Genomic DNA, 9874 nt, shown 5'->3' with positions numbered 1-9874 from the left:
CCTTCAGTAAAAGGCACCAGGGCTTTGTAACTCCTCTGTTGGGTTCCACTGCTCTGCTACTGTTGCATTTATAGCCAGATTGTACAAATTATACATGGCCCTGTGCTGGGGGCAATGCAGAGCTGCAGAAGGAATAATCCCTTCCACATCCCTATATGCAGAGATAATGGTTAAATACCCCTGGTCTTTGGTGTGACTTTTGCCTTAGGGTTCATGGCAAGAACAATTCTTGTGTTTTTCCATGTGCCAGGGTCTGTCTCTTTTGTAGCAGTGTAAGGAGACATACTTTTTTATTTTCACCTATTCCAGGGTCCAGAACAATGTGTCTTGTATTGAAAGGGCCAGAATCTCAACTATTATAAATCTGTAACTCGATTGGAGTCAATGGAGCTTTACAAATTTACTCCCACTGAGGATCTTGCCAAAAAGCTCCCTAAACATTATATTAATGGAAAACCCAGATATATGAGACTCTCCCTCTTCAGATATATGACAAGATATATGACTTTAACCTTGGGAGGAAAAACAGTTGTCTGTTAAGGGACAGTATCAGGGCCTGATGGAGACTCCCAGTGTTAAATCCAGATGTCTGGTTGTTTATTTATCAAAACTAATTTTCCAAAACTTCTGAGATTTCTGCATAGGAAACAGTTTGTAAACTTGGTGTCTGATGAGGATATGCTAATTGTTAATATATTGTTTGCAGCTGTGAAAGTTGTATGATCTCTCTGTTCTAGTTGGACATAGCTGGCTTATTTGTTGACTACCGCTGATCCAAGAAGGTCAAGATTTTTGATGAAAAGCTTTGCACATTTCTAACTCAGTTGCATTCCACAGGATGTGGTATTTTTTTTCATTTATTTGAATTTTTGGGGTTTTTTGGGGGGGTTTTTTTTTTACTGAAAATATAAAGCTTTGAAAAATGGAGGGTTTAAGTATTTTCCTCATCTTTATTCCCTTTTCTGTCCCTTTTTTCTTTATTTACCTTTCTCTCTTTACTTTTTTTTAGTTTTTCTAGTGGCAAACCAAGATAGGAGGAAAGAAAAAAAAAATTGAAAATTTTGGAACCATGGACATTTTAAAGAACTTAGTTGTTTTAAAATGAGGACAATTTTTAACACACATTTTTGTTTTATTTATTTTTTTTTACTAGCTGTAATACTGATAAACTGATTTGAGGAACCTTAACACAGGTAGTGGGTATAATTAAAAAAAAATTCTGGCCACACAGAAGTCAATGACAAAACTCCTATTGACTTCAATGGGGCCAGGATTTAATCCAAGGTTGATATTTAGTGCCTAATTTTCCTTTCATCTGCACTATTGTAAACCCACTGACTTCAAAAGAGTTCCAGCTAGTGTACTGGAATTTGTTCCTTAAACTTATTGCAGATGTAACTTTTAGAAGTAAAACATATTTTAAACTCCTAGTCTAAGCCTATCTATGTAAGGCTAGAACATTAGTTCATTGCATAGCAATAATTTAGCCCACTAATTATATTTCTTTTTAAAAAGCCAAAGAATTATTTAGCTCTATAGCTACAGATTTTTAAAATCTTAGAAATTTATTTTTCCTATGCTGTTCCTAAAACACCCGGTTATCCCAAATTGCACATACTAAGCAGATATAGTAACATATGAATTTTAAATACTTCCAGATTTGTATTACTTTAGGCAGATTATAATGGAGAATATTCTCTTTGTATTCTGTGTCCAGCAGTGGCAAAGAATAGTATATATGTTATTGGGGAAGAATGTGAGTTCATGGATTGTGCTAGAATGAAAATTCAAATGACTTTAATATTTGTAATAGTATGAAAAGCTTTCCAACAGATGCTGGTGCTTGGAATAAATGGCTCTGTAAACAAATATACAAATAATCTCTGGAAAAGGTTACTGGGACACTTCTTGTAAATAATTGCTGTGGAGGTTTTATTTTTTACCTTAAATGCTCCTAAGAACAGTTTTTGGGTTTTGGGGAATCTTGGAAATGTGTTGGTATTTGTGGGAAAATAGGTCAGGTATTACCACCAATGTAACTAGAAATGAATAGGTTCCTCAGTTGCAGGAGAAGGGCATAACACTACTGATACTTACTTTTAGGATCCAGATGTAGACTAAGGTTATGATTAGTTCCAAATGAATCAAAATAATTACCATAATAGAAGAAAGTAATGATGGAATATAAAACGTGGTGCAACTATTTCCTATGAAACAAAACCAAAACTAAACATAAGTTTTTATTATATTAAATTTCTGATTATATCTTTCATTACACTCCATTGTTTAGGGGTTGGTGGTGCAACTCATGGGCATGTTGAGTAGTATTTTACTACTATAGTGTGCAGTTTACGCTAATTCTACGCTGTCCATTTATTTAACTTTCCTGTTGGTGCTTTTGCAATTCCCTTTCCAAGCTTGCCCTGCACTTACTTTTCTTAAATTCCATGCACTTTTTGTTTTATTTAGTTATATATTCCCTCTTTTTAAATCCTGTGTTTTTAATTCTCTTTTCCTCTGCCTGTTTAGATGTGCTTTTTGTTTCATTCCCTTACTTCTAGCTTTCATTTTTTCCACTTAATTTTGTTTTTGTCTCCTTTTCCCTACCTCCCCCTGCTTTACTGAGAGACAAGCACATGTTTGATGACCACTTCTTTTTACTGGAGGAGCAGATCCAGGTAACTGTTCAAGTATGTGTATCACATAGCATGCTGGGTAGTGTGTACAGTGATTGCAAATAAAAAGCCATCATTTATTAGATACAGAAAAGGCTTTAGTTTTACTCTGTTCTTGTATTGTAAAGGTGGAGTTAATTTCACAAGACTTTGTTGTTCATTTACATTTGTTCTATGTGCTTTACAGTCTTTGTCACTTTGTGTGGGAACATAACATTGTATAAGAAGTTCTGGAAGCAAAATCCAAGTCCGGTTCAGTGCTAGTGCTTTTCCTCTTACTTACGTTCAAACTATTGGTGCTGTCAACTTGAATGTCCTCATTTATGAAATTGGCATCTCCTGAAGGAGGTATTTTTAGAGACCTTCTGATGTTGGATATCAGATTAACATGAGTAGTATAGTACCCAAATATAAGAGAGCAGCTCCAGAGAAGATAGAAAAGACACAGTCTTTGCCCATCAAAGCTTAAACTCTAAATACTGGATATGGCCACTTCTCAGTGTAGAGGCTATTAGCTGTCATAAACTACCATCAGCAGTGATGTGAAAAGATAACCTCTTGACTAGTTCAACTTATTATTGCTGAAAAAACACCCACAAACTTATGGTTTCATTGTGTCTCCCAGCAATACCTCCTATGAAGGGATGTTGCTTATTTTTGTCCCAAAGAAACGTATATTCCTACAAATTTGGTGTTCCTTTACTTATTATTGAAAATTACTTAGATCAGGAATAAAGAACCATGACACTGTTGCTACGGAACTATTTACCTTAGAGGAATGATTCCCTTGAATGAGTTTCCTGGATGACTTTTTTTTTTGTTTCCTTCATTTCAGATTTTTGTCACATTGGGTTTTACATTGGGATGTAGGGATTGGGATGTGATGAAGTGTATAGATTCCATATAACAGTGAAAACTAAAGAGTTAATGAAGAAAGCAATCACTCTCCAAATTGCAGCTAAATGGCTGGTTAGCGACTGCTGGGATAAAAAGCTGCAAACCAGACAGAGTAGGCAACTACTGGAGAGGCTGAGAGTCCATGTGGAAAAACTTCACACCATCAGATGGAGGAAAGTCACCCAAACAGATGCCCTAGCAGAAGGATCATGGGCAGAAGATGCCTGCAAAGGCCAAAGGTAGGAAGCAGCCCAGTGAGGTAGCAGGTGACCGAAGAAAACAGTCCTTGACTGACTGACATGACTCAGAGAAGTTGAGCCCCACTACAATCCTCCATAAGGAAGGGTGGCAGAAATTGCTGATGTTTCAGACTTGACAATCACCACACAACTTTTTTACTTTATTTTTGTCCCTCATTCAAACTTCCTTGTTCCTCCCCACACAAAGAAGAGCGAAAGAGATCAGGCCCAGGACTAGTGATTGAAGGCCCATCACAGAACACTTAGGCCCCTGAGGGCTAAGACTCCTACTACCCCAAGAGGGGAGGAATTCAAATGACCTAGGCAGAGGGTTGGAGTTGTAAATGGAGGCTGAACTCTACAGGTCCTATTTCTAAAATGATACAAAGAGGTGATGAGGCAAGGTTGCTGTTACTAACTCTGACCACAAGGTGAGTGGCCCAACAACAGGCAGACTGAGCTGTCTTTCATAATTGGACAAAAATGAATTTAAACATTTGAATGACTGTAAGTCAGTTTTTGCAAACAGTGGGCTTTAAATGTAGAGATGAATTCTCACAAAACTAATTTCCATATGTTGTACATTTTATACTACTAATTCCTCTGCATTTTGCCCAAAGATGTCAGGGTTTTGAGTTATTCTCCATTAATCACTGTTAGTTATTTACTGTATTTATCTTAGAATAACTTTTATCCAGTAGCTAAGGTAGCCAGGAAAGTTGCATCCCTTGGCCTGACTGAATATTTTCCTAAGCCAACCCTTTACTGTTTATGTGGTGGGGGTGGGAGAAGGAAATCAGATACTGAAAGAATGATCAGGATCTCTTTGCTGGGCTTGCTTTTTCCTGTGTTTTTGTATGTGTCCATCTCTCCTTTTCAACTGACAGCCCAGCAATTTGTTTCAAGTCCAAGAGATGTGACATGTCATGTCAAGCAGTGCCAGCACAGTATATGCACATTATATGATGTGGTGATACATGGTTTGACTGAGTCAATCCAAGTAATGTTCCAGAGTGATGCATCATTTAACACATTTGACAAAAAGAAATGTTAAAGTTATAGCTTAGATAAAATACTTTATAGAGATCATGGAAAAAGCTTATGCTCAATGACGTATTCCTTAGTCACTTCCATAGGAATTACCTGACATATTCACCCAAAACAATGGATCGTTTCATTTTTTTAAGAACAAATGGGGATAAGGAGTTACTCAAAGTCTTGCCAGATTTTTTATTCAGAGTTTTTAATGAAGGGTTTTGGAGGTGCCATCCATTGTCTGTGATTATTTAGGGGAATTATAGGCTCAAGCAAACAAAGTATGTACAGCATGCATAGCACATGACCATAAAAATGGGGAACCGACTTGTTTGTCCTTAAGAGAGACCAGGGAGGTCCTCAAAACAGTCTGATTTAAAACAAAAATAAACAAAAAACAGCCGTTGGTGTTTGTGGCATAATCAGCTGTGGGTACAAATACTAACATTAGGTATTTAATGACGGCTTGCTCTCTCAAATTAGGTAGCTAGATGTAAAACTACTAGCATTTGCACCTTTAATAAATGCAAAATTGCAGGTCAAATTGAGAACCCTTTAAAAACAAATAAAAACTTAGCCATTAATATCCAGGCCACTATAATTGTGCTTAGTTAATGGGCATCATGGAAGATCAATGCTAATATAAAAAAAAGACATTCTTCTAACTTATACATTTGTCATATAATACAAATATTGCATGCCTCTTGAGATTTCTCAGAGCATGTAAACCAATTACAAGAACCATACTTGAGACTTTAGGATGTTGAAAATGAAGCTGGGATGATGTGAACCTTAGTTGGTGGGATACAGAATAAGATTTACAAACTTCTTCAAATAAACCAATGAAACAAAACATACTACCTTGAGCAGAGCAAAATATTCCACAAAGTCCACTAAATATCTCATTTTTCCCAGTCTAATTACTAGGAGGCATCCAGAGACAGGTAACCAATCAACCTCCACAGAAAAGCATTCCTGATCCTGAAATGAAAAGTGAGGAGGAAGAAGTATCTGAGAGAAATGAAGAAGATAGTGAGGCTCAGAAAGGAAAAATGGAAGAGGGATTCCAAATATCAACGCTACTATCCTGTGCAATGGAGGCCCTACAAAAATATGTGGTGATATCTTTATGGTGTTAAAATGGCTTGCCATTTTTCCCAGCACTGGAAAAGCAAGATCCTGTTCCCTCTGCGAGAGAGAGAGGGTGTTTTTATTGTATTTTCCCCCACTTTAAGTGTTGGATAGAAAGTCAATTGCATTTAACAGAAAGAGACCAGTTGGTTTCAATGGGCTTTCTATCTGGTCCCAAGGGAGCAGCTGCTGTTGGACTTCCATTCCAACACTGGAGGAGGATTCAGCTATTGCCAGTGTTTCAGAACAAAATTGTGTGCAGGTAAGAGCTGTACAGGTAAGAGAGATCCTCATCAAGGGCGAGGAGTCAGAACTTCTCAGAAGGGATAATATTTCTGAGATGTAGGATCAGATGCTTGTCCCCATCTGGACAATCATGTGGTTGGATCAAAGAAGGCATGTAAATAGCCAACAGGTTATAATATAGCTGGCATCTAATAAAATCGCTTCCGCATTTTATTTTTGATTAGATGTGATTGAGAAGTGAATCTGGTACAGTGCATCTTCATCTTCCCCCAAGTGGTGCTCTCCTGGGAGATTTCAAGTTGTACTTAACAATTTTTCATGGATAAAAAAAAAGAAGATGAGCAATAGATGATATTTTAGCCATTGCTAACATTGGTCAACAAAGTGTGGGTGTCCATCTGCTTTGAAGATAAATTCCTTAAACTTGGAGGTGGGAGATAGTTTTAATGGCAGGCCAGATTTCAAGTAGGAGGTGAGGTAAGGAAGGACCCCAAATAATGTTGGAAGCTTTTTCTTCTACTTCTTGGGAATAGATTAAGAGAGTCTGGCCAAATCAAATGTTCCTATTCATCCAGATTGTCTCTGGTTATTCACAATCATAATGTTGAGTGTGCACTGTGCATGAAATAAAGGAAGGGGAACTCTCTTTCCTTTGCTAAATGAAAAGGCAACATTACCCTTTTGTCCCTCTTACTGGGGCTGGCTGGAGAGCCCCTCTACTCTACAGGCAGTTCCAAAAATGGATGGGCTGGGTGTAGATACTGCACCCACTCTTCAGGCAGCCTCTTTCCCCACTCTCTCTCATTGGTTCCTGATGAATCTGAGCTGCCATGGGGAATCAACCAGGAGGCAGATCAGGGCAGTGGTGCAGGATAAAAGGCAGGGAGCGAGTCTATTCTGAGCACCTCACAGCTCCAGCATACTCCCCATGCAACCTCCTATTCCAGTGACCCCAGCACCCCCTATGCATACACAAACACACAACTGCAGCATTCCCTGAGCTACCCAGCACCCACCAGCCTCAGTTACCCATTTACCTCATCATACCTGGCATGTGCCATGAACATTCCACCCACCTTTATTGGAGTTAAGGTACCCAAGGTGTGTGTGGAGATGCCTTTCCACCAGCTGATTCTAGAGTTGCAGGGGATCCCAAGACTAAGAAGTAGAAGCTGCTCCGTGGGGGAGAGGGGCAGGGGAAACACAAGTGAACCACCAAAAGAGCCTTGGTCCAAGTAGCAACCATGGTGTAGTGAAGTCTAGCTCCCCACTCTTCCTGTTACACTTTAACCAGTGGGTGCAGTCACCAAGAAGTATGTCACTGAAAGGGAAGCATTCACTTGAAAGAGACCCTGGTTGTTTGATACCTAATACATGTTGTTTTAAAAAATCAGATAAAAGTGATTTATCTGATGTTTGAAAATCTTGGTTCATTTGTTTGTTTGCCTTAAATCTTAAACGTTAGTTTAATAAGTGATGGTGCGGCATTGTTTCTTTGAAGGTGCTTGAGAGCTACCAATGAACTTTAACTCTAGGGCCATTGTATTAGGCCCTGTTCTTGACTCTGTGTGATGTTTTCTGAAAAATCCTGGCTAGACCTAACTGGCCTGTACTTCAGCAGAGCGTGAAGCAGAAGGAAAAGGAGTGTGTCAAATTTGCACATAATTAGTTCTGCTATCCTGCTTACATAAGCACCTGGAGAAAATGAATAGGTCTGTAAAAATCAAATCATGCCAGACAAATGTGATCACTCTCTTAAAGCTAATTATAATATTAATTGGAGGAAAGGAAGATGTTTTGCAGTAGATATTTGCATTTTAGAAATTCCTGATAAATTATTACTTGGAAAATTTCTTCAGATTACTTTAGGTAAGAGCACTGTCACACTGAAACTTGATCTCAAGTAAAAGGTGATCATGAATTATGATTTATTAACCTTGGGAGAGGTGTCTTGTGGAGGTGACACTGGGCCAAATACTAATCTCATTTCACCTCTTTATTCATGATCTGGGAGCAAAAATTAATGAAAACCCCAGTTCCGTAAGATTCGGGAGACTACTACTATGCTTAAACGTTTGGATTGTATCTTGCTGAATCAGGGCCTTAATTCTGAAATGCTAACTAAATCGGGAGGTGATGCAAACCACAGTCAAATAATAAAACAGGAAGTGGATTAGTTAGCGGTCTGGGCAGAACATTAAAAAAGAGATGTACGTTAGTTTGACTCTGCAAACTGTTATTCACAACAGGAAGAGGTTTGTGAGTAACTGTTTAGGGAAGAATGATCAGAAATCCTGATATTCAGTAGAATATTCGGAATATTCGGAAGAAAATTGAATTAAGCTATTCAAATACTTAAAGTGAAAAGAAGTAATAATGAATAAGAGTTATAGTGGACAGTAAATTATATCTGAGCTTTGCCATATGATAATGGGCGTGAGAAAAGCAAATGCAATTTTGGACTCTATACACATGGACCATTAGGATAAAAGTCTCCTTCTGCATGAAACTAACTAGAATTGTAGCTATAACTGTTTATCTCTCTACCAGAAGAAGGTGGACAAACTGCATAAAGTTCAGGGAAAAGCAACAACATTGACTAAAACTGCAGGGATAGAGCTGGAAGGAAAGATTGAGAGTAACATATTAGCCTGGCTGAACAACGGTTCATGCTAAAATGAATGAAAGCTTCACACGTATATTACTCAACTACTATGAGTAAAATTCAAATGAAATACAAGACAATCACAAAAGTTTTGATTTACTTATTGGTACAAACATAAACCTCAAACCTTTTGTTTTGATTTACTTATTGGTACAAACATAAACCTCAAACCTTTTGTTTTGTACAAAAATACCTTAGACTGGTTTTATGCTATTTACAGGAAGAACATGATTAATAAATCCTGAAGTTCTTTCTTAAACATTAGTCCATTCTCTCGAGCAAACATCCATTGGCTTTAAAACTGAATAGGGACCACAGGATTTGGACTGCTATAAACTTATGCATACTTTTCATGTAAATTAGATTGAAATATATAACATGATTGTCTATAATGATACATTTGAAAAAATGAATACAGTAATCACAGAATGTACTTTTTCCAGTAATTGTATGTGGAATTTTGTTAATTTTTGTATCTATCACCTTGTTGGGGTTTTAGTTTCAAATAATTAAAATTGCCAATAGCAAAGTAACTGGAAGCTGTTGTGAATTTGTTTCAGTGACAAATTGGTTGCTTTTCCACTCCAGAGAGAACAGTTGCACTTTAGTGGTAAGACATTGGTTCTTGTGTTTTTTGTAATAATGCTGTAATTTTGTGATGAAATTGTTGCTTAGATGTAAACTTCATTTCATTGTTCACAACAATAGACATCTTAATTGAGGCAGCAAAAATCACTTCTCTTATCCATCCAGCTGTCAGGAAAGGAGTCAGTCATACCCATGCTCTGTTAATTTAGTCAGAACAAAAGACCTTTAATGTACATCACTGAACTATAATCATGTCATGTACCCAGGAGCTATTCTATGCCTTGGTAGTATGGCTTTGCAAGTTCTGTTTGTTTGTTTGTTCATTTCCTTTTTTTTTTGGACCAGATTCTGCAAATTTCTTTTTAAAAAGATCCAATTCTTTGGTGCTTATGTTAGGT

The 9874-nt window shown here is 37.5% G+C and overlaps 1 long non-coding RNA gene across 1 annotated transcript; it reads left to right on the top strand.

Annotated features, from left to right (window-relative positions):
* The first annotated feature begins 1617 nt into the window (after positions 1-1617).
* Positions 1618-9412, top strand: LOC137155508 (uncharacterized). The gene is made up of 3 exons (XR_010920504.1): positions 1618-2678; positions 3511-4242; positions 5762-9412. It is a non-coding gene; the product is annotated as an uncharacterized lncRNA (long non-coding RNA).
* The last annotated feature ends 462 nt before the right edge of the window (positions 9413-9874 follow it).

Source organism: Emydura macquarii, unplaced genomic scaffold (assembly GCF_026122565.2).
Source record: "Emydura macquarii macquarii isolate MOO-44397 ecotype Brisbane River unplaced genomic scaffold, CSIRO-AGI_Emac_v2 contig_1363, whole genome shotgun sequence".
Lineage (NCBI taxonomy): Eukaryota > Metazoa > Chordata > Testudines > Chelidae > Emydura > Emydura macquarii.
Note: the sequence above shows the minus strand (reverse complement) of the source record. Positions and strands in the feature narration are given on the sequence as shown.